The following is a 21,038-nucleotide window of genomic DNA, read 5'->3' on the forward strand; positions in this document are numbered from 1 at the left end:
TTTCCCTTGGGGGAGAGTTGGCTCATTGTTTACCAAAGCAGTCGCTCCCATGGTAGTTCTGCTGCCTCTTTATGCTCCAATGAGCTGTAGGTTTCACACAGAAACAAATCTCAAGAAGGGGTATTACAAATACAGCCCACAACAAATGCGGGGTGTTTTAGTTTGTGCCCTCCTTGCCTTAGTTGACATTGATTCCTATAAGGCCTTTCTCAGGATTTTCTAAGCTCCCTTCACATCCTGATTACAAGGAAGAGGGGAAAGAACCAAGTGACTTTTCTATTCCACTGAATGTCAGTTGTATTATTGCGCATTTACTTTGTTCATAAAAACAGACTCTAAGAATTTCATGTGTGCAGTTTGTAATTGCATATGACCAAGGTTAGTTTTTCTCCCAAAAAGATTGTGTGTGTGTGTGTGTGCTCATGAAGATATGCCATATCTCTTTTTTGTTGTTGTTGTTCTTGGTTTTTGATACCAGGGATCAAACTCAGAACCTTGCTCTTGCCAGGCAGGCACTTATACTGTTAAACCATCTCCCTGGCCCCTATGCTGGGTCTCTTAATGAAATTCGTACAACTCCAACTTAACTTACATTATTTAGCTCATCTAAACAACAATTATAAATATGAGTCAAACACATGTGAAGGCAACCAAATCTCTTTGGCTATCTGTTATCAATTAATCAGGATCTTTTCAAGGCACTTCGTAGGTCTTTACTGAATGTTGGAGCTCAGTCAAGAAGTATCTGCTTTTTAAAAAATGATCAGCTATGATCTTGGGGCATTTAGTTAGTTGGTCAATTCCAGAATGGTTGTCCTCTCACCCACCCCATAGGCTAGACTATTATTCTGATTTGTTGTAGGTTTTTAAAAAAACTGAAGAAGCTGTGTTCATTTACTCTGAAGGAAAGGGAATTTCTATTCCTCACTATGATAAAGGTCTATTTTTACCTGCCACCTCTCACCAGAGCTCAGTAATTTGACTCTCTTGTTAATGCATGTTTTTTAAGGTTAGTTGTGTTCCCTTAAGCTTTTTTTTTTTTTTTTTTTTTTTTGTGGAACCGGGGATTGAACTCAGATCCTTGCATTTGCCAGTCAAGCGCTTATCCTACTGAGTCATCTCCCCGGACCCAAGCATTTTTTTCCCTGTAAAAATTATAGTTCTCAATTTCCTACCCATCTCTTCAAGTTTTAGAAGAGAGCATATCGCAGATTATGGATTATTATTCTTCTTTCTTCTATATTGGAGGTTTGGTCACTTAGTGTTCTTTACTGACATGAAGCTTAGCTATGAAGATGAAATTTAAACCAGTAAATTTTTAAGTCCTAAAACATGAGCTTGTCACCAAGTCCTTTGGAGATGCTTGAATCCCACTGTAGATTACGTTTTGGGGTCTTTTCAAATAATAGTTTTAAATAATAGTATTATTTCTTTAGGATACCCTATATAGAAAATATTTTCCTTGGGTATTTATGTTTGCCGGCTGAGTTCAAGGGAGAACCTACTAACGGTTAAACAAACAATTGTGGAACTAGTATGTTCCTTCAATTATCTGTGAGTCAGAAAAAGTGGATGGCAAGATAGACAACATAAAACAGTAACAAAAAATAGGGTTTTGGGGTCAAAAATTATCAAGTTAGAGCCCCTTATGTTTACGAACTTCATAACATTGGGCTAAACACTTAATCTCACCAAGGCTATCAAATGAGACAAACATAACATCTACCGTTTGTTAATTACATTGTATGCTCTGGATCCTGGGCTAATCTTGTCATATGCATTCATTAACTCATTTCATCTTCAACAATAATCTCAAGAGGGAGTCACTATTAATATTTTCAGTTTACAAGTAGAAAAACAAAGCTATGAAAATTTGGGGACCTTGTCCAAAATCAGAGTGACAGAGCTCATAATTCAATGCCACATTTGTCTGGCTTTAGAAACCAAATTCATAGACACCACATTATATTGTATCCTTGTAGTAGATAGGGGTTGTTGAGAGGATTAAATTCCCTTTCCCTCAGAGTAAATGAACACAGCTTCTTCAAATTTTTTTTTAAAAACTACAATAAATTAGAATAATAGATTAGCATATGGGAAGGGTTACAGGACAACCATTCTGAAATTGACCAACTGACTAAATGCCCCAAGATCATAATAGATCATTTTTTTAAAAGCAGTTACTTCTTTTTTTTTTTTTTTTTTTTCCCTTGCGGAACCAGGGATTGAACTCAGGCCCTTGCGCTTGCCAGGGAAGCACTTATTCCACTGAGCTATCTCCCTGGCCCAGCAGTTACTTCTTGACTGAGCTCCAACATTCAGTAAAGACCTACGAAGTGCCTTGAAAGGATCCTGATTAATTGATAACAGATAGCCAAAGAGATTTGGTTGCCTTCACATGTGTTTGACTCATATTTATAATTGTTATTCAGATGAGCTAAATAATGTAAGTTAAGTTGGAGTTGTATGACTTTCATTAAGAGAGACCCAGCATAGGGGCCGGAGAGATGGTTTAGCGGTATAAGTGCCTGCCTGGCAAGAGCAAGGTTCTGAGTTTGATTTCTGGTACCAAAAAACAAGAACAACAGAGACTGGGCATGGTGGTGTGGGCCTATAATCCCAGCTCTTGGGAGGCTATAAAGAGGCAGATCACTACAAGTCAGATCTAGTAGTAAGACCTGAATAGCCTGTAGACCTTTCCCTAAAATAAATAAAAAAAAGCCATAAGAACAACAAAAAATGAGATAATGCACTTAAAGGGAAGCTTTGCACACATCTAGTGCATTCTCTCCTCTCTCTCTCTCTCTCTCTCTCTCTCTCTCTCTCTCTCTCTCTCCTTTTTGAAACAAGGTCTCACTATGAAGTTCAGGCTGGTCTGGAACTCACTATGTAGTCCAGGCTGGCCTCAAATTTGTAACAATCCTCCCACCTCAGCCTCCTAGGTGCTGGGATTGCAGGCATGCACCATCATGCCCAGCTCACCTTCTTTTTTTAAAGCAAGGATCGTGCCATATAACCCAGGATGGCTAAAAATTTATGATCCTTGTGCCTTGGCCTCCTAAGCACTGAGATTATCATGGTCCTGTTACACGTTATTATTATTACATGCTATTAGCTAAAATTTGTACAGTGTTTTATTGTTTATGAAGCCATTTACACAGTAACTCATAGAAAACTGGTTCAGAAAGGTTAAAAGACCCAGATGAGGTCATTTAGTTTGAGTCACTCTATCAGATTCTAAATCTTTTAATTCCAGAGCACAGCAATCTCATTTGGCTTTTAATCATTGGGGAGTGCTATGTTTTTATGTAATGTATTTTGTTTATTATTAGAAGACATGGCTATTTTCAGATTAGGTAAGTTCTAGTCTTGCCTGCCTTTAAATTGCTACTTTATCTTGGTACATCTTGAGATCTGTTTCTTGATTTTTCTGCTTGATTCTCTCCTCGATGGCAGACAATTCTCCTTTCAGAACTGTGGAGGAGGAAGAAGCCTCATTTGTCTGACACCCACATTCTTTTCCGCGGTTAAATCTGTACCAGTAGGTAAATGTCAAATTATGAATGAGCCGTGTTTTCTAAGGTTAATTTGTAAGTTGACTGTTTGAAAATCTGAGCATTTTCCCCTTGTTCTCAACAGAATTTAAGTCTCTGAGTGAACTCATAGGAATCTATCATAAGTGCTAGCCAGATGCAGAAAAAGACAAAGGAGTGTAAGGGAGGATGAGGCATGGGACCCCCCTTCTTCCTTTTAATCTAGACTTGTCGCAGATCAAGGTTGGAAAGTCTTTGCATCCCGAATCTCATCTCCCCACTAGTTGTCTTGTTTCCTAGTATTCCTTATCTTCCTACTGCTTTGTGCAATTCCCAAATCAGGCCTGCTTTACACCAAAGAGCCTTTTAACATCCTAAACTGTCCACTTGGCCCACTTCTTCCTCTTTCTGCTCTAATCTAAATGGCTATTTGATATGGACTAGGTGTTTCAGGAAACTAATGAAATAATTCACACCGAAGTATGAAAGGCTGATTTCCTTTATGCTCTTAGGGATGTTTGTATTTTAAGATGATTATGGATGCAAAATGAATTCGTAATTGGTGGAAATTCTTGCAATGAAATAAAATTAAGCGAGAAATGGTCATTAGGCAGCGGAAGAGGGAAGAGTATGTTGTAATACGGGTGGAGGAGCTCAAGGAGGGCTTCTCTCACTCTATCCTTTTGCGTCACCATCTTCCCACATGCACATACACATGAGCCCAAGCACACATCTCATCAGCTACATTGTTTTCCAACTACTTTGTCCTCCTCAAACAGATAATTACTAGAAAGATCAAATTGAAAGAGCGTTAGAGTAAAGGTCATTACTTTATAGTGAGGAAACAGGACTGGCAAGATAGCTCAACAGACTAAGTGCCTGCTTAGGCAAGTGCAAGGACCATAGTTTGAACCCCGGCACCACATGCCACACCAGCCCCAGCTCCTGGGTGCGCTGAGCCTGGTACTGAGTCAGGGGATGGCTGAAAACAGGAGGAGCACTACAAATCTGAGTGGCATGGTAAGGCCCTGCACCAAATACATAAAAATTTTTAAAAAGAATAAGAGAGAGAGAGAGAGAGAGAGAGAGAGAGAGAGAGAGAGAGAAAGTTACTTGCCAGAGAGATAGTTCAGCAGCATAAACTCTGGCCTGGCAAATACAAGTTCCTGAGTTCGATCCCTGGTACAAAAAAAAAAAAAAAAAAAAAAAAAGGTATAATGAGGAAACAAGGCTTAGATAGCAAAGCTCAGGTCCACGAGGGCAAGAGGCGGCATGGGTGTTAGAATCCAGTCTTCTGCTCGGATTCTAAGACGTTCTCTCTTGCACTCCATGATCAGCATTCAGAAGTCTGATAAAACATAAATGAAAATCAAAAACAAACATAAAACTTAGAAATGCTCATTCCTTGGCCTGTTCACTTCCCCACTTTTCTCTTTGGAGTTGGCACAGGAAAGGTCTTCCATCGTCTTTTTCTCATTGAGCATCTGGGCTTTTATTATAATAACTGGAACCTCTGTAATGCCCCCTTAGCAATAAGAAGAGTCATTGATAAAGACATGGTCTTGGTGCTGGTGAGATGGCTCAGTGGTCTAAAGCACCTATTTAAAACTAAGCTTACCAAAGCACAGGGACCGTGGTTCAGTCCCCAGCACCACATGCCAGCCAGCCCCGCCCCCTGGTGGGCTGAGCTGGCCACACACAGTCACACACAAATAAATAAATAAAATTAAAAAAAAAAAAAGACATGGTCTTTCTGGAAAGGCTGCCTCTTAGCCACCACTTCCTGGACGAACGAACTTAGAAAGTCCCTCAGCCTTGGTGCCTCAGCTCCTTCATCTGAGAAGTGGGAAGAGAATAGTCCATACCTCATAGAATTGTTTACCCTGTGTACATAATCAATGTTAGGTAGTAGCACCATCAGAGCACCACAAACATTTGGTTTGTTTTTCTTATTTTGCAGTTATATCTTTATATTTAAGAAAGGGAAGCTTTACTGGACTTAGTTCCCTTCTTCCAAGGCCTAGCAAGGTTAAGGTGACCCTTTATGCAATCACTGTCTAGGAGGCCTCAGTGTGTACGGTGAGTCACCGCCACTTAAAAGTGGATGGTGAGTCAGTAGCCTGTTAAGAAAGGTCAGAAGTTCCCCTGGTTCAAAGAGAAAGGACTCAAACCCAGCCCTGGGGTGCAGAAACAGTACACTCGTGTGGAGTGCCAGGCTGAGGCTGGACTACTTGGGTGAGAAGGCGGCATGTGGTCGGCAAGTGCTGGGGCTTCGGATTGCAGAGCCCAGTCTGATTTCAGCTCCCACCTCTACCTTGCTGTGGCCTCCAACACTTAACTTCTCTCTTGTCTCATTTTTGAAAGTACTTGTAAGTGGAGATGGTCTTCATAGAAATTACTTCATGATATAAGTGCTTGAGAAGACGCTGAGAATCAAGTAAATACTCAGTTGAAAAGTGATCATTATTGTCATTGTCTCCATCATCGGGAATGCGAGTCTAGTCAGAGTGTTTTAGGGACTAACAATCCTGAAGGAGCAAGCTAGAATGGAAAAAGTAACGGAAACAAGAATGTCTTTGACATGGTGAGTTTTAGGTATTAACAAGCCACTAAGCTAGCATTAATTGTAAAACAGATTGTAATTTATTCCTTACTGTAGGCTTGTGAAGGAATGAGTGATATGCGTGCCGTGCACATAATTCCCATTTTGTGAAAGAAGATGCTGAAGAACAGAGTAGAAACAACCTTCACTCAAAAAAACAAAGAAAAGCAACACAGGTCGGGCTTTGCCCCTGGTGAGGAGCTAAACTTCTTCTATTCAGATCCTGGGGGACAGGGATAACCATCTCGGCCTACCACAGCAGGCTAAAAATACAAGTGTCATGTAATCATCCTGTCGTTCTTCTTCCTGATCTCAATCAGCCCTCCTGATTTCCTGCCATCTGCAAATTTGCACGTCCTTTGTGCTCCTTTTGCGCACATTTATGCCCTCCCTTGCCATCTCGTTTACTCCCCATGCTTCAATCTCTGGGCTTCCATTTCTCTTCTTCTTTTTCTTCTTCGCCTTATTTTTTGATGCAGCACTCTCTCTCGTCCCCCTTCACACTCCCCTTGCCACACCAATCACATTCCTGCTTGCTTATTGCCATGTTCATTTTCCCACCTCATTCTCCCCTCATTCCTAGAAAACGGCTCCCCGAGACTCCCCCTTCCCGGCCCCCTCCAACTCGCATGCCCACTCTCCATAAATTCCTGCAGCCTGGCAATCAGTAACTTCAGCATCACACTTCACAGCTCTCCTAGTTTACGCTACTTGTTACTATTCTCCTTGCTGCTGCTCTCTAGGGTTTCTGCTAAAAAAAAAAAAAAAAAAAAAAAAAAAAAAAAAAGCTCCACTTTAAAAATATCATGGGTACAAGTTGAACCTACAGTTAAAGTTTGCTCACACATCTACACATTTCATGGTTTTATTTTAACCAGTGGTTCAGGTTTAGGCTCAGTTGCGCTGTGAAGGAAGACGAGCTCCTTAGGAAACAACAGGAAGAAGCACCACCTAAAAAACGTTCAGCAGAACCCCCAGTTGGGCCTGGGTTCACCTCTCCTTCCTCCCACTCCCCCAAACCTAAGCTGATGGGACTTGGCTTTTTTCTTTGTCCGGTCATTTGCTTCACTCCTCCTGGAGCTTGGATGGCCTCCGAGTCTGTGCGTGTGCACACGTGTGCGGCCACTGCTGGCTCTCCAAAAGGCTCACTTCTCTTCTGCCATTTTACTAGGACACAGAAGGCGGTTCTCCTCTCCCTCTTTTTCTCTCCCTGCCCCCAACTCAGCCTGGGCTTTTTCCTGTCTCTTAACTCTACCAGTGCAGCAGCAACTAGCTGAGCTGCTTGCTTGTGAGAGAGAGAGAGAGAGAGAGAGAGAGAGAGAGAGAGAGAGTGTGTGTGTGTGTGTGTGTGTGTGTGTGTGTGTGTGTCTGCGTGCACAGCTAGGCCAAGCCCGCAAGCCTGCCAGTCACTGGAGAGTTTTAGTTTGCATTCAGAAGAAAGGAGGAGGGAAGACAAGAGGGGAGGAGGACAAGGTGGAGGGGGGAGGAGTGGGGGGTGCGGAGAAGGGAGGGAGAATGTCTTGTTTGTGGCTTGTCAGCAATTGCTTGAGACAAGCTTCCATGTGTGAAAGCTACTTGGCATGAATGCCTGGGCCGTACCAAGTGTCACCGCAGCAAGAGGGGGAGTCAGAAGAAAAACAGATCAGACCAGAGCAGACAATAGGCCCCTAAAGTGTTCCCCCTAAGTTGCTTTGATGTTGTCCTGGTGTCTTGATACCAGGAGGCCAGGGATTGCTGGAAAAGGGTCTTTTTTGTCTTCATTCACTTTCCCCCCTCAGTTTCTGAAATGATTCTCCAGAATTTCTCCTCATAAAAAAGGTAAGAGCCCTAACAATTCCTTCTTCTGTGGCAGGCTTGTGCCTGTGCCTGGAAGTGGGGGTCTCATTCCTGCGCTGCTTTGGAGGAGCGCTGGGGTCCTGCGATTGGAGCTCCTGCGCTGCCCCTGGAAGTCTTTCCAGGCACTCAGGGCTGGGGATGGCCCCTCTTTCCAGGGAACCCCAGTAACACGATCTGTGCCTCTGGGTTGGTGGGGGAGAAGGGTGGAAGGAGAGGGGTGGGAGGAGGGTGGGAGGGTGGAGGGTGGGAGGGAAAGAAGGAGAGAGAGGGGGAGAAGCCTGAGAGACAGGCAGAACCCTCATTCAGAGAAGCCCAGCCCGGAGCACAAGGAGGCCTTGCAGACTACATTCTCAGGCTGGGCGAGAACTGGCTGGGGCTCTGCTCAGTGACTGCAGAGATTGCATCGAGCTTTGTGTGTGCTTGAGTGTGTGTGTGTGTGTGTGTGTGTGCATTGCCCTGGCGTACCTTGGTGTGAAGGGGTGGTACCCAAATCCTTATCACCCCTGCCGGACTCTCCAAGGAAGAGTGGCATGGCAGGCAGGAAGGGAGAGCAAGAGAACTCTGCCACAAGACAATTCAGAAACTTTTCCAGTCTCGGGGAATTTTTCAGGTTGTAGACACTGTAAAAGAGTTGCCCTGTGTCTCAGTTTCCCCGTCTGTGAAACTGAGAGGACTGACTGGGGATGCGGTATGCCTCCTTGGGATTTAGTGAAACGGAACAGATAACTATGTCTGAAAGGCGTGGAGAGACCTTCAAGCTGGCTCTACGGTGGAATCACAGAAGTGTTATCGTTATTCTTGATTATCACCGTCATGATAAAACCATCGTGAAAGACACCCCGAGACAAATAGGTTGGGGTACACAGATCAAGTGTCTGAGCATTTCTAATGAAACAAAAAGCTCCTTTCCACCTGTTGACTTCTGTCCTTTTCTCTTGTGTCTTTTCGTTAGATTTATTGGCCATTTGTACAGAGAATGGCGTGGGAGGGGTTGAGTTTTCATTTCCCTCCTCCCTTGTATGCATTTTAAGAAAAAAAAAAAAAAGTCAATGTAAGATGCTGGAGAGAGAAAATGCGCCTTCTGTTCTAGTAGTTTATTCAAGACTGTTTTCTGGTGCTGGTGGGGCATACATACACATCTGTAAACTCTAGCTTGGAGGTTAAAGATTTTTATTGTGGCTTTTAGAGATTAAATGAGATTTATTTACAATTGCCTTTTATCAGAGAGTAAATATCTTACTGTGTGGGGATGAAGGTAAGAATGTGGAGGCTGTTTACTCACTGGTGGTTTTGCGGATGAAACCTTATGCTCTTTAAAGTGACATCCTGAGACACAGGAGCAGGAGGCTACAGTCAGCACCTAATATTCGTCTTTAAAATGTTTGTTTGGGAGAAAAAAAAATCTGCTTATTTCTTTTTGAATTGTGCATTTCCTTTCTTCTGCTCTTGTACCGTGACCATTTCAGGGCTTTCAGTTAGTTTTTTCTTAGTTCTCTGGGGGAATTCTGCTTTCTTACCTATTTCTAGGTTTCGGTGACTCTGCTACTTAGCCAAAAAATTCTGTGAAAGTCTGAGAGGCTGCGACTCTTCCATTCTAACTGCAAATCCTTATCAGTCTGATGCCCTGTGATAGCCAAGTAGTGAGGCAAAGAGCCAGCCTTAGTGGAGATTATTTATGTTCTTCCATCCAGGCCTAGAAACCCGACTTCTGTGTGTGGAAGAGGATGAAAGATATGAATTGGCCTCAATATGGGAAGAAGGCCTCCCTTTAACCCCTCATTAGTGTTTTATTAGTATAAAGTTGTACTTTATATCTTAAAACTTAACTGTTCTACTTTGTAGGCAGAAGATCTTAACTACAATTTGTCTCCAGCACAACGCTGGGTTCCAGATAGCTTCCTAAAACATTCAAATTTTAGAACTACAAGGGGAAAGAAAGGTCCCTCATCTTCATGCTGTTAAGGCCCAAGAAAAAGAAATGATGGCCAGAGGGTGCTGAATTGTCCAGGACAGGCACATCCGCAGCTCTGCTTGCTAAGCTAGGTTCTAGCAGCAAGCACTGTCCTGCTCCTGTTGCAATGTTGCACAAAGACAGCAAACGTGGGTCACCAAATAAATCAACATGACTCCATTCACATATCCATTTGTGTACTCAACTACTACACAAGGGCCTTTCCTGTGTTTTAGGCACCTGGTGGGGCACTGGAGATGTAGGAAAAAGTAAGTGCAGGTGCGACCCTTCCTTCAAAAGGCTTAGGGTCTTAATGGTCAACATTAACCACATAGTTGCACAAGTCAATAGTTAGAACATTGATAATATACACTTAACAGTCTGCAGGTATTTTAGTTAAAAGAAAGGTGGCCCCATTATTGACTCAAACTTTCAACTAGACATGAGTTAAACATCCTTGCTCTTTGTGCCTGAGGTCCCCTTGCCCCAGTCCTTCCCCCTTCTCTTCCCCAGCAGCCTTCCTACTCACAGGGGGCACCATTCCAGAGTGGAGATCTCTCTCCTTCACTCTCCCTTCCTCCTCCTCTCTCAGCACAGAGTACAGCAGAGACACACAAATAATGTCTGCCAACCCTTCACACTTATACTATTAAATAACTTCACACTTGTTGTGAGGCAGCTTCTGTAACAGTCATTATCTGGGTAGCTCACTTGTTAGCAGTAGCCCCTGTGTGCTGTGAAAGCCTAATGGGCAGTAGCAAGAGAGACAAGGCTCTCAGCTCACTTTACTGATCCCATAGTTCCTGGGCTCATACTCAATGCTTAGTTGCAGGAAACCACCATTATCACTATAATCTTGGAATTCCAAGACAATAAGTTTAACCAAATGGCCTTTCCCAGTCTTCCCAGCAAGGGTACACATTCTACTTAGAAAGAGAAAAGATTTTTTTGAAGCCTCTTCAAAAATCTCATTTTTGGTTGGGGTTATTGAAATCTCACTAGTTAGGCAATATCAAAGATACAGCCACTCTCCTACACACACACACACACACACACACACACACACACACACACACACGAGCATACTCCTAATTATGTTCTTCCTTGGAGAGAATATGTGGTTGCAATGCCAGTCATTGCCAAAGAGGTAGATTAGCTTTCCTGTTCCTATCATCATTTTCTGCATTGTCTTTCTTAGGTACTCAGGAGAATGTTGTCTTTGCTGTTGTCAATCCATCTTTTTTTTTCTTTTTAAGATTAATTTAATAGTTTCAAAAGAAGACAGACATGCCCACCCACACATAAATCATAGGTTTGCTGCCTATACTTTGGGAACCCACACACGCTGCGCGGTTAACTCATGTCATGAGCAAAGGAGAGTCATTTCTGTGCTCTCAGCACCATTACGCGAAGAGGTACTCAGCCCACGTCGCAGACACAACCTGAATCGGAGCATGCCCTGGTCTGCGCCTGGCACCTGTGGCTAGCGCCTTCGCCTCTGAGCAGTGGGCACTGTGTTTGTAATCATTTGATCACTTCCGACATCCTCTCCCCTCCAGTGTGTTACTCACTAGGGAGCTGCCTCTGGGGGAGGCAATCTCAGTTGGCACCGGAAGAGTAAGCCAAAGAGAGTGGGAGTTAAGAAGTGAATAAAACAAAGATTTGGTCAGAGGAGATTTACCAGGGATCCAGACAGCAGAGACACAAGTTATCCTTAACTCTAGGAGAATAAAAGCAAAGAGTGTTGGGACATTTTGAAAGGTGTGGTGCACCCATATTGTATCTAAGTAAAAAATGCTGTTGCCTTTAGTTCCACCAAAGGCAAAATCAACACACTGTAAAGGACACTCCCCAGGCTCATTGGTCACAAATACTGCCTTTGCATGTAGTCATGTTGATGGTGATTTTGTGGGTTTTCTCCTTATAAGAGACATAAGGGCTGGCCACATAACTCAGTGGATTAAAGCGCCTGGTTAGGCAGACCCAGGGACCAGGGCTTGATCTTCCTGTACCAGCACTGCCCCTAGAGTGTGCAGAGATGACAACTAAGACTGGGCATGGTAGCACACACCTCTAATCCCAGCACTTGGGAGGCTGAAAACAGGAAGATCACTGTGAGTCCAGTCTGTGTAGTGAGACCCTGTAGACCCTGTGCTAAATACATAAACAAATAAGAGACATAAATATAAGATTAAAAAGGGATATTGTGTTCATTCTTTTTAAGCTTGGATATTTTTAACACTCTAAAATATCTGCTCAGTCTTCTCCTACAGAAGGCCTATAAATTAAATAATATCGTTATCCCCCATTATACTGAGGTAAGTTTATGTGTCTCACCCAAGGCCCCACAAGGAAGTGAGGGGCAAGATGTGTAGCCTATTAAAAAATCCCTCTTCAAAAATGAGAAGCGGATTGCTGAGGCAATCGCCACCCTATTCAGATTAAATATACTGTGCTGACATGGCATTAAAATAATTGCCTTAGTTCAAACTCCTTTTTCTTCAGAATTAGAATTTAGAGTGTTGATCAACAAAAGGGTCCTCAGTTATGATTTCCTAATGATGTTTTCTACAAGTGCACTGGGCCAGTTTCTAGTTTCACCAAACTCCCTGTTCTGATACTTGGTTCTGTCTTGGAATGAAGGAATTGAGCTGAATCACTTCAGGTCCCTTCAGCTCTGTGATGCAGTGTTTCTTGATTCTGTGACTAGGCCACGCCACGCATCTGCTCGTTTTTGGTCACCTTATGCAAAACCCAAGTCAAGACCTATGATTTCCAAAGGGAAATATAGCTGGTTTCATGGGTAGATAGAGGATTCATTCCTATACACATCCACCATACAAATTATATTGACATCTTGAAGTGAAAGCCATGTTAGGAAAAAGTAGGATTTTAATTTATGGATTTTAAAAGAATTTGCCAGTCAGCATGCAGGCACATGTGCAAGAAACTAAAGAACCATTTTCAAAAGAATAGGCTGTTTTGAATGCATGTCTTCCTGTATAATAAGTATGAATTTTAAATGGATGGGCACTGGGTACATCTCTTAGCTTCACCATTTTCACATGCATTTTGCACAGAAATTGTGCTGTTTCTTTTTGTATTACGCTCACATGTTGTTTTGATGAAGCTAAGAACCAGTTTAAGCAACTGGAGTGCTGATGCTACATGCTAAGTGTTTAACACTGTGCTCTCAGGGATGACAGGACTATTGGCAGTCTTTATGACATGCAACTCCCAAAGGATACTACTGAAGACTTGCTGATAGGTTACGTATGTATTACATGTGTGCATGTGCATGTATTATACCTACCTTTAGAATGTAAGAAATTGGGGGCCCAGCCCTAGCTCAGTTCTTTAAGTGGCTGCTTCCACAATGCTGGCAGCCTCAGTTTGCTGTAGTTGGATCCCCACAACACTCCAGCCATGCAAAAGTGCCCTGAAGGCATTCAAGGAGCAAAACACACACACCAAAAAAAAAAAAAAAAAAAAAAAAAATTCCTTATAGAATGTAAGAAATAAACTCCTTCTGAAATGTGATTGAGGATGAGACAGAGAAGATACAGAATGAATGTTTTCATGAAGCATGTCACCCCTATGAGTAATGTTAGATACTAATCATTTAAAATTGGTTAAACTTTTAAAAAGATATAATTTAAAATTTTTATGTAATAGCTCAATTTAATTTTTAGGACCCCAGAGTAAATTCTCTTGCCACATTTTGAGAATAACATCCTGCTTGTAGCAAAGATGTCTCATGGCTAGCAAGCCAATGTCTTTTTAAATTGAAAAAAAAAATAGTTTGTAAAATAAATTGCCTTTTAATTGGAAAAGAGGATTCTGAAGAGCATATATAATTATTTTTACTTCTATTGATCCTTTATTGTGGGCTGCTTATGTTTCTTAGCATTGTATATGTTGCTTACTTTCTTAACCTTTTTTTTTTTTTGGTGGCCAGCTCAGCCCAGGAGAGGCTGGCACAGCATGTGGTGCCAGGGATTGAACTGTGGTCCCTGTGCTTTGCCTGAGCTTGCCTAAACAAGTGCTTTAGACCACTGAGTTATCTTACCGGCCCCTCTTGGCAATCTTAAAATGTAAATCCACAACAGAAATGCATTAGACATGGCTAACCAGGAATGAGCATATCAGCAAGCTGCTTAGAACACATGAAGGTTCCCTGCAGAAATACGTAAAATGTCCAGCTATTAATGAATGCACAACTATAAAGAAAAAAGCGTATTTTATATATTATTGTTTCGAAACTTTTTAAAAATGATCTCAGTGTTATCAAAATTCTTACATGCTTAAATACCTTTAGCCTAAGGTATTAGAGAACTTTAATAAGTTCCTGAAAATAAAAAATTATTCTTTTTCCTGAACAATACATACAGTACACAAATGTGAAGTGCCATTAATGGCATTTGAAAGAAGTCAAGCCCTCATTAACTCAGAGGAAAAAGGTGTGAGCCTTGAGCAGGCTTTACTTGTCTGAAGTTGGGTATATTGGACTGTGCTTTCCTTCTGCTCGTACAGTCAATACACGTTGGGGGGCTGGCCAAATAGCTCAGCGGATTAAAGTGCCTGAAAACAGGTGCAGGAACCAGGGGTTCTATCCCCGGGTCTGCCGTGCCTGCCCTGCCCTGGGGCAAGCAGAGACAGCAATTGAGACTGGGCATGGTGGCACGTGCTTGTAATCCCAGCATTTGGGAGGCTGTAAGCAGGTGGATCACTACAAGTCCGATCTAGTAGACCCTTCCCCAAAAATACAGAATAATAATAATAATAATAATTATTATTATTATTATTATAAAAACATTCTAAAAAATACATGTTGGAGGGAGAAAAAATTTTGCTGAGGATCTGTGAACAAGGGACACTCAGAGTGAGGGTGGAGGGTGCTTGCTTTCAGGATGTCCTGTTGGGGGCTTGCTGTGTACAAGTCACAATACGCCCGGTATGCAAGGCAGAGAGGCTGAACAGTGCCAGACTTTAACTCCTGCCCTGGTGCCCAAGCTGATCCCTCTTCCTTGAACAGCCCTTTGCCTTATGCTCTCCAAGCAAGCTCCTACTGCTTCTTCAGAACTGACCTTGGGTTCTTCTTCTAGAGAGTTTCCCAGACCCCACATCCTATTCCTGCTCCACTGCCTGGACTGGGCATGTGCTTGTATGATCCTTGTTCCTTTGGGCCAGATTCTTCTGCCTCCCCCTCTGCGCTGTGGTCACCTCAAGGGCTGAGACTTCTTTCTCTTGTATCCTTAAGGCCTATGATAGGGTAAAATACAGCAGGAAATTATTAAGTGCTTTTTTTTATGTATTTGGTACAAGGTCTACAGGGTCTCACTATACAGATGGATCCCTACTGATCCTCCTGTTTTCAGCCTCCCAAGAGCTGGGATTAAAGGCACACACCACCACCCTGGTCTCAATCGCTGCTGTCTCAGCATGCCCTGGGAATGGGGCTGGCATGGCACTTCAGTTCACTACACTATCTGGCCAGCCCTAATAAGTATTGTTGAATGAACAAACAATTTATATTGAAACATAGTTTATTATTAAATTTAACTACAAAAAAAATGACAAAAAATTCAAGTTATTCAATCTGATGCTTCACATTTAAAACAGAAAACTTCTCATAGGGCATCCATTCTTTTCCTCTTTTCAAATAATAAATTAGGCATTTATGCTATTTTTATGCCTCCAAGTCCTCTCTTTCCTTACATCCAGCATTTCTCTCCCAAAAGCTTCTATTCTTCACGTATCCCATCTTTGAGCTTTGTGGATCCCTACTAAGAGTTTATTTTTATGTAAAGAAACAATGATGGAAAATAAATTGGTTATATTGGCTTATCTTACCCCAAGTAGAACCATTTGTTGATATTTAGGTAGTAGTTAAAGGGAAGTTTCCTGTGTTTCAGAGATGAAAGATAAGGACATCTTTGAGGAAGTCTAGACAGCCAGAGAGTGGTAGGTGAATGCCTGGCTTCTGGGAATCTGCAGTTATGACCATCAGAAATAAAGAAGGGGACAATACACTTCAACTTTCTGAAAAAGGTTCTGAGTGCTGAACTCTCTTGAAAAGCACTTCCAGTTATATATTGGTATTTATAAGAATGAACTTACTCTCATATCCTCCAGAAAAAGGACATTCATTGTGAGAATTCTCAGAGAAAGCACTGGAAATAAGAATTAGAAACCCTTCCTTAGAGCAAGCTCCAAGGAAAAGAACCCCTGACTCCTGTCAAGTTAATTCCTATACTCTCCCCCATCCCTTCACTCACCCAGGCTAGGTGGCTACCTGCTGGCTCAGCGTTCTACCTCATTCACGGTACGTTCTACCTTATTCCCAGTATGCTCTACCTCATTTCTGGTACGCCCTCTCACTCTCACAGCTGTTTGCTTACATCTGTTGCTCCTTCAAGTTGCCTGGACACTCAGGTCCAAAACCCTGCTCTCTCTACCATGCCCCTTCATGGCTCCTGCCTCATGCGTTCTTTCCTCATATTCATTCTGCAGTAGCCGTTTTCCCAATCATTGCTTCATTCTCTCAAAATTCCCTAATATAGGCTACCAAGGATCTGATTAACCCAACTCATTGTTTCTTTGCCATACTTTATGGTCCCTAGCCCATCTCTCACTAAAGTTGGCCAAGGATCTGAAGCTCATCTCTAACAGAGGATGCTGTGGCAGAGGGAGGTGGGCAAGGGCAGGAGTGCTGTTGCTTGATGTGAAATGCAATTTTTTGATAGGAACCATGGAAGGGCCATCTTCTCTCCCATGTTGCTGCCAACAAATGTGCTTGGCGTATCTAAGTCCATTATGGAAATTTAGAAAGTTACAGATAACCAGCTTATTAAAAATTAAAATGTTTCACGGGTGATAATTAGTATAACTAAGATAAGAAAGATCTTGGGAACAAATACCAAATTTATAACCACAAAGGAAATTTGGAGAGGTAGAGTAAGCTCTTAAATGAATGACATTATTTCATACGTTTCATAAAAAGCAAGAATAGGGGGAAAGCGAGTGGGCACGTGTATTGACATGGGTCCCAGAGGCTAGTTAACAAAGGAAGTAAAATTCCAGGATTGGGGACCAAAAGGAGGAGAAATATGAATGCTAAGCTCTAGAGGGGAGATTTTCTTTGGGATTTCTTCCTGTTTTTTTGTTGTTGTTGTTTTGTTTGTTGGGTTTTTTTGTTTTTTTTTTTTTTTTTTTTTTTTTTTTTTTTTTTTTTCGGAACTGGGGATTGAACTCAGGCCCTTGTGCTTGCCAGGGAAGCGCTTATTCCACTGTGGTCCCTGGGCTTTAGCTAAGCTTGTTCTAAGTAGATGCTTTAGACCACTGAGCCATCTCACCAGCCCCATAGTCTACCCTTGATCTTTCTTATTTGTAGCTTCTAGGACAATCTGAACTGAACTAGTTATGTGACCCTGAATTGGTTATTCTTCCCAACTCAATTTTCTCATCTCTGAAGATAAAGATAATTATTATTTCAATACCTTGTTATAAAAATTAAATAGAGTGGGATCATATATTTAAAGTGATTAATACATTACCTGATATGTAATAGGTTTTCATTCAATTGTAGTAATTATTCTGGCACAAAAAGAAGGAGGAAAACTTTGACAAAATAATGTGCTGAATAAAATTTCACTCATTATATCATTTCTTCCTTATAATAGTCCTGAGAGATTTGTATTATTATTTCCATTTTGTGAGATGGGAATAGGATATTAATAATTGAGAATTTGCTATGTGCTAAGGACTGCACCACATACTTTCGCACATTGTCTCATCTAAACTGAGATAGGTGGGCTGGTGAGATGGCTCAGTGGTCTAAAGCACCTACTTAGAACAAGCTTAGCAAAGCACAGGGACCACGGTTCAATCCCCCAGCACCACATGCCAGCCAGTCCCGCCCCCTGGTGGGCTGAGCTGGCCACACACACAAAATAAATAAATAAATTAATTAATTTAAAAAAAAAAACCCTGAGATAGGTGCCCTTTAGTATCTTCATTTCATAGCTGAGGACATTGAGGTCTACAGGGTGTAAAGTCATACAACTAGCTATCAATGACAAGCATAAGGTCACTGTAAGTATGCTTAATGCTAGGTTAGTCTGATTCCAAAAGTTTCCCAAAGTCATAAATGACAGAATCAAGGATTTTAAGAGCATTGCTTCTTCAGTTCAATACCAAAATGCATGCTGGTTGGATGCAGGGTGCTGGTAAGCCCACTCTTAAAAGATCTTGCTTCTGAATCTGAGTATAATGATTTTACTAGGGAAAATTTCCTAAGGTGCTCCGAGAAAAAAAATTTAAATAATTTAATATGTCAATAATTTAAATAAGATCTCTGAGACCTGGTGAAGTGATTTAACAAACCTGTGATGAATTTCTATTGTGTTTCCAATAATGAAAATAAGCCTGGCATTGTGGGAACTCAAGAAAAGTGTGGCTCAAGTCTCTACCTTTCAGGTGCTTTCATACTGGGTCACCTGAAGACAGATGATAACAAAATTAATTAAGAAGCAGAGAGCAATGGATCAAAGGGCTTCAGTAATCAAAGGAGAGAACAATTCATTTGGCAATGAAGGGACTAGTGATAGAACAAGAGAAGGCTTCATGCAGGAAGTGACATTTGCAGTGGTCCCTGAGGGACAAATAAGGAAGTACCAGAAAGCTTCTTTATTATAGTTTTCTTTCATATATAGTTTCCTTTTTCTTCACATGAATGGTTTTATAGAATGTAGTACTAAATAGCCAAAATTTTAATAAAGTAATATATTGACTGCTAGTATTTTCAAAGATTACGTTCTTTGGGTGGAAGTGGAGAATTTCTATTCTTACTAGTCATATGAAAGCATTGGCATTTTCCCAGTCTACATTTACATAGATATTTCCATCAACGTAACAAAATACCTAAGATAAACTCCTTAAAAAGAAGAAAAGTTTATTTTAGGCTCATGGTTTCTGAGGTCATGGTCCATGGTTATCTGACTTTGGCTTTGGGCTTGTGTCAAAACAAATCAACATGGCTGAGGGCATGTGGTAGAATAAAGATGCTCACCTCATGGTGGCTGGGAAGTGAAAGAGAGAAAGGGAAAGGAGTAGAGCTTTGATATTCCCTTCAAGGTACACCCTCAGTGACCTATTTCCTCCAACTGGGCTCTACTGACTCCCTCTTCCCCCCAACCCATGGTGTCTTCAGGTGAGACCCAAGCCTTCAACACATGACCACTGAGAGATATTTAAAGTCAAACCATAATAGATATGCATGTTGAAGAAAAAAAGAAAATACAATCTCTTGTTCTATACTTCCAAGGTTGGGAATGTAGGGTTGTATAGAAATCTATCAAGGCTTTACAAATCCCTAGAGGAACCAAAGGGTCTTGTAGTCTCATTTCTTGAATGCTACTAGATAGTGCTAAGGTACTGGCAGGTAGGTTGCTTCTTTATCTACTCTTGGGTGGGAAACTTTATTCTCTATTTGGGAATTCACAACTTTCCATATAATACCAGATTTTCTAGGCTTTTTTCCCCAGACTCTTCTAATGTAAAGCATTGTATTGTTGCTTCACAAGTGTATTTGTGATTGAGAGGCTACGTATTCTGATTGTTTCAGGTTTGTAATTGAATTGAATTTCTACATCCTAATCATATTTAAAGAGGCTAAATAGAAATCTTCTGTCTGGGCATTACTTGCTTACAGTGAGAAAGTGAATACTAGTCCTTACACTGTAAGTCAGAAACCCAGGTAAGATCACTTATATTGTTTTGGTTGGGTTTTTTACATTCCCTTTCACAAATTCTTCTTGAATGGCAGTATACACTCCTTTCCTTATGCAGCATGTTCAAATGTCACTTTCCCCATTAAGTCTTTCTAGTTCCTCTAGCCAGCAGGTCCCCAACACAAGAGTGTCCATGTCTTCTGCTCTTCTCAGAGTGACCATATAACTAACTATACATGTTTACTGCCCACAGTCATAAGAAACACAAGAGGGCAAAACACAAGAAAACAAGTATGTAGGTTCTCTTCCTCTGTGCATCCCCCAGGGCACCCAGAGGGCCAAAGTGATTGGTGCTCAGGGTTGTTTATTCACTCAAGTGAGTCACATTAGTGGCTTCACTGGATTGGCTTTGGGTATGGTAGCATTACTGTCAGTGCCTGCTCTCTTTTGGGAAAAAAAATCACTACTTTTTAAAAACGAATGTCTTAACCAATTTTAAGATGAAAAAGATTACATACTATAAGCAGTAATTATAATTATTATTAATAGGAATCATTAAAATAATATGAACTGTTAAAATTACTTCTTTTGCTTGCTTTTCTTGGAAAAGTAGGGAGGCTTGATAAGCTACTGGTCTTTTCCATCTATGATATCTATGATTCTTTCAAATTTTATGTAGACAAGTGCAAGCTAATGTACACTGGAAGGAACAATTGAAACAGCTCATACTCACTGATGGGCTCTGAATTACTCTACTTGTAAGTGCTCAGGAAAAAGATCTCCGATTCATTGTGGATTGCTCAATGGAGACATCTGCTTGCTGTGCAGCAGCAGTCAGAAGAATGAATGAGATATAATAGACTGTATTAACTTTGAGAATGGAATAAAGAATAATGCAGAAAATAATATAGTGCACATAATTTGGCATTGACTATTTCTGTAATTACAATAAAACATTTTAATGATATACATTGATGTTATGACTTCACCTTAAAATTAGAATTCTGCATTGGATCCTTTCATTTCAAAGAAAACAAAGCAGAAATACAAAGGATTTAGAGAAAAACAACAGTCTCAAAGACATGCAAGGATTTTGCTTGTAATGAGAAACTAAAAAGACAAGGACATTTTAATTTGGGTAAAGGGGTGAAAATGACATTGTATAAATTTATTTAAAATTAATGAAAGTTTCAGAAAATTGCTAAAGCTAGTTTCCGATTATCCTTGGTAATGGGAAGGCAGAGACAGAGAGGATAATTGAAATCCCTAATAGTCTCCAACCCTCATTTTAGCTGTAGTTGCATCATCCCCTTCTATCAAAAGTTTTAACGAATGAATAGATATGAGACACTGGGAGGTGGGTGGTCATGCGAAAGGCAGAAATG

General features: G+C 41.2%; 1 protein-coding gene across 3 annotated transcripts in view; it reads left to right on the forward strand.

Moving 5' to 3' along the window:
- The first annotated feature begins 7,797 nt into the window (after positions 1 to 7,797).
- Positions 7,798 to 21,038, forward strand: part of Bcl9 (B cell CLL/lymphoma 9) — an 89,273-nt gene continuing 76,032 nt past the window's right edge. For all 3 annotated transcript variants that reach the window (XM_004647828.2, XM_023708116.1, XM_023708115.1), the window contains exon 1: positions 7,798 to 7,953. The gene's annotated coding sequence lies outside the window, so the exon portion shown is untranslated. The remainder of the gene's footprint in view (positions 7,954 to 21,038) is intronic.

The sequence above is a fragment of the Octodon degus genome, unplaced genomic scaffold (genome assembly GCF_000260255.1).
Source record: "Octodon degus isolate 3935 unplaced genomic scaffold, OctDeg1.0 scaffold00331, whole genome shotgun sequence".
In the NCBI taxonomy this organism is placed as follows: domain Eukaryota; kingdom Metazoa; phylum Chordata; class Mammalia; order Rodentia; family Octodontidae; genus Octodon; species Octodon degus.